Source organism: Strongylocentrotus purpuratus, unplaced genomic scaffold (genome assembly GCF_000002235.5).
Source record: "Strongylocentrotus purpuratus isolate Spur 01 unplaced genomic scaffold, Spur_5.0 spur5_scaffold_16, whole genome shotgun sequence".
In the NCBI taxonomy this organism is placed as follows: Eukaryota; Metazoa; Echinodermata; class Echinoidea; order Camarodonta; family Strongylocentrotidae; genus Strongylocentrotus; species Strongylocentrotus purpuratus.
In genome coordinates this window covers 1,928,988-1,933,515 of record NW_022145601.1, presented here as the reverse complement: position 1 = coordinate 1,933,515, position 4,528 = coordinate 1,928,988, and the positions used below count along the sequence as shown (strand labels likewise).

At 33.7% G+C, this 4,528-nt stretch overlaps 1 long non-coding RNA gene across 1 annotated transcript; it reads left to right on the top strand.

Annotated features, from left to right (window-relative positions):
• Window positions 1–1,378: 1,378 nt before the first annotated feature.
• Window positions 1,379–3,659, top strand: LOC115924444. Its single transcript, XR_004064302.1, has 2 exons — window positions 1,379–1,588; window positions 3,208–3,659. It is a non-coding gene; the product is annotated as an uncharacterized LOC115924444 (long non-coding RNA).
• The last annotated feature ends 869 nt before the right edge of the window (window positions 3,660–4,528 follow it).

The window sequence follows — 4,528 nt, the reverse complement described above, 5'->3', positions numbered from 1 at the left end:
GAAAGTTTCATTTATGCTGAGTAGGGCCCACCCATTTCAAAATTGTTTTATCTTTATTGAGCACTGGGCCAGCAATGCTTCCAAATCTGCCTAATTCTTCCAAAATATATTTCACAGATGATTCTTCTCTGAAAAATATAGAAGTGACTGTCATCTGCATATTGCACCTCTTTTAGTTATTATACTTTTTTTTTTAAATAAATACTAATATGAACAAGGATAACATAAATTCTAGTACCTGCACATGCATTTCTCCAGTATTTTCATAATGTTTCTCAAATGTATTTCCCACTAAAAATATTATGTGACATTGGGCTTATCAAGGTAATGATCAATTTAATATTTCAAGAACATTAATCTTGTAATGGAGCTTGTAAATAGTAAGTCACAAATGTGAATATTATTCAGATGATTTACATGTAAATTCCAAATTAGGACATATTATGAAGTTTTATACACTAACTCAAGGAACCTCAGTAGACCATCTACCGGTAATGTGAATAATGGATATATTGATACTCTTGAATTTTCATTCTCTAGCTTCCTCTGAAACATGGAGTCACAAATTATTCAATAAACAAGGTTATACTTTTATCCAATCCAAATGTATGTTTTGAAGGGGTGGTGGTGTTGCTACATGTATGTTAAATTCAGATTCACCTAACATTACTGTATAGAGATGGCATTAAACTCATTCAGATGATTTTGAATATCTTTTTATTGAAATCATCAATTATTGACCGGCGCGATTTTCCAATTTTCGGGAGCCAAAAAGAAGAAAAACAATTATTGCTCCTCTTCCCCCCCCCCCCCCCCCTCCACCGCTTATTCACTGGCTGGCTTTTTCGCCGCTAAATATTCTCTCATGAATTGGGCCCCCTCTTTGGCCCCCTCCCCTGCTGCTGGCTGGATCCGCCCCTGGATACATTTATATGTTGATTTGATTAGATTGTATCTTAATGAAAAATTAAATAATAAATGCATGAACAACAACTAAAGAATGATACATGTATCAGTTATCATCATGAATTTCAATTTTGCTTTATCGCTTTTTTTGAATTTGAAAAAGTTTGTTACCAAGATCATAGAGCAACATAATTCAGGGTTATTATCACTGATGCATATATATACACACTGTTGCTCGTACAATGTATCACATCTTTGAGATGCTTTTAGCAAAAGTTTATTGGAAGATGTTAATATCATAATTTGCATACGTGACATGAATTTCTTTAGCTTTGTCAAAGTAATTTTCGATAGTTGGTGTAGCATGTAGACATATTGATCAATAATTACACACACTGTACTGAAATATTATACGAATATGTACTTCTTGTGATCCTGTATTGTGTATGATATGTTAAATATTTGATATATTTTGATTATTCTCAAAACACATATTCATTTCCAGAGGAGCAGGCAGATACTTGGTCACTATTAAGGCAGAGGCGGCACAAGGTGACTGTCAAGATGAAGAAAGAACTGCATACATGTGTACTCCACTGACTGGGACAAGAGGCTTTGATTATCCTTTGACAACGTGGTAGATCAAGATGATCCAGTATACCACTAGCAGCCAATCTATGAGGTATGTAGTATGTACATGTATATGTAGATAGATTTTAATTACTAGGAAACGTTGGACTTTAGAAAAGATGAGGGTATTTCAGACTCCTGCCCCATCATCTTAACCATTTTATTTTTTATTGATGGTCTATTACCTGCTGCATGTACTCTAGCTCTTCAATGAATACCTACTTAAAAATGTATGCCTCCGGAACATAATGTACTAGTATGCTCATGACCATTTTTAATTTGTTTTAAACTTATACATGTTTACTTTGCAATGAGCTATTACATTTACCTGTTTTGTATTATTGTTTCTCAATAGTCTGAATACAGTTAGTCATAACAGGGGAATGAAATGATTTTTAAGGAGGCAGTTAACAAAGACATATGATTTTATATAATTAGAGTGATGGGAGATGGCCATTATTTTACCATGCATCCTCTTTTTTAAAAAGCCTTTTTGATAGCTACATTATATTTTCTCAATTGGCATGTAATTTTTGAAAGCAAAGCAGATTCCATAAAGAGATAGCTATGTGTACTATCTTTGTTACTAAATTTTGTTTTTTTGTTAGATGAATAATCAATACTTTAATTAAATCAGTGCCCAAGTCTATTTATTAAAAAAAAAAACTACAATCAACGTATTACTGTATGTTCAAAATCTAAAGATTTCTGTGACCCAGTTCATTTGCAAACTTTTAAAAAATTGGTTACTTGTTGGTAGTAAAATAGTATGCTATCAGTATTGTAAGAGATCCATTGTACACCTACTGTAATATGATATCCAAGATAAGTTTGGAATAAATTGTGCACATACTTAGCATAAGTCTTGCGCATAATTGCGAATTTGCAATTGATCGCAACTGAACTTTCTAGCAATGCCCTAATAGTAAGAGAGAGAGAGAGATAGAGGGAAGAATAAAAGCTAGATCTAGTTAATTTTATTTATTTCTTAAAACTTTAATCCTAACAAAATCCTAGGAAATTTAGGAGACTAGTGGGCGTGGCAACAAAGTTGAGTTGCAATCAATTGCAAATATCAGTTGCAAATTTCGCAACTGTCTTGAATCGCCCTATTATTCTATTACATTTTGTAGTAATATGTATTTTTTTTAAATATGGTAATGTAACATACTGAATATAAAACATCGTTTAGTGTTGCGAATTATTTTGTTCCTTGTTCATATTGTTGTCTTTTGATGTTATGCATTAACAGGTAAAGGGTTACTTAAGAAATAACCATAAAATGTCACTCATGTAGTGACTAATTCTTGTGCTTTTTCAGTTTATTCAAACTGCAGTGTAAATTTTGGACAGCCTTACAAAAATGTTTAATATACCTTTCCAAACATCTCTTTGTAAAAACAATTACAAGGAATATATAACATTTAAAAGTGAATTGCATAACCATAGCATGGTTTAGATGTATTCTGCTAGTTTGAAACATGTGTTGGAAACACCCTTCCTAGATAAAGATAATTGAAACAAAGAATGATTTTCACATTTTATCTGTTAGATATTTTATAGACATTTTAATGAATCCTACACAAAGAAACATAACTGTTGTCATTGTTCATACTGATCTTGAGACCAGAAATCAAATGAAAACTCTGTTCTTTTTTCTCAAACCAACAGATTCCATATGGGATCCCATCAAGTACAAGGTGATGCTGCTTGACACATGCACTGAGAGGGACCTGGCAGAGGCTAACGGCATGGCTCTTGGTTTTTCTGAAATGATGATGACCAAGTACACCTGTAGGAGGGTCTAGAGAAAGACAACCATGTGTAAACAAACATGAAATGAGAAGGTCTGCAGAAATTTAATTCAGAAGTTACAAGGGGAATTGAACCAAACGATGGAGTATCTAGCAGAACAGACACTTTCCTTGTGAAGAAGCCCACATTACAACAAAGATGCCGATTTACAGAAAAACGTCAAGTACCCTGCAAAAGAAATATGAACTCTAATAAATATTTTTTTCTTTCCTATCATAATGACATAGTTATATCAGGAGTGACAATTACCAGCGGGACAATCACCCCCTCAGAAAATTACCCCCAAGGACAATACCCCCCCCCCCCCCTGAGGACAATGACCCCCAAGGATACCCCAAAATAAAAGTTTTAAAATCTGTCTTTATAAAAACCAACTTCTTATCAGGGTGGATCCGGGTGGTTATTTTCCTGGGGGGTGGTTGTCTTGATACGGCTTGGCCAAAGCCAGTGGGTAATAATGAGGCACTTTGCTATATATTTAAGTGGATGTACTTAATATTGCATATCTTCTACTTCTCATTTTTTACTACAGTTTTTGGGGCAATTTTTGTAACTGCTACTGCAAACCAATTTCCCTCTTGTTGGAATCATGTGCTTGTTCTAATAAAGGGATCGTTTAACAATGTTAAATCTGAGATACACGGCCCTACGTGCTATCAGTGTCTGTGATATGGTGTTAAATTGAAGTCCTAAAAAAATTGCGCTTCAAAATGATCAAGAAGTGCCTCAAAGAATTAAAAATCTTTGAGTGATCGGTTTTACCATACTCTTTTCCCCCAATAGATTGTAGTGTTATGAAAACAGTTTAGCAAACGGTTTTCAAAATTTGTAATTCCAATCATAAATATCTTGATAATCAGACAGGCGATCGGCTTGTAAAAGTCCTGGGGTTCCTGACTGACCTAAAGGTCTATAATTATCATTGCAGCATGAGCTAAATCCAGAATTTTGTTTCAGAATCTGAGACAAAGTTACCGGATCCCTTTAAATATTGTATGGTATTGTAGCTACACAAAGTTTTAAGTATAACTTTAATGTTGTGTGTAAAACTAGTAAAAACTACAGATTTTACAAAAGCCAGTGCTATATAGAGTGCAGATGGATGCATAATATTCAGCTCATTTGAGTTAAAGCAATTATGTAGCTACATGTATGCATCCTTAAAATTAGCAATTGG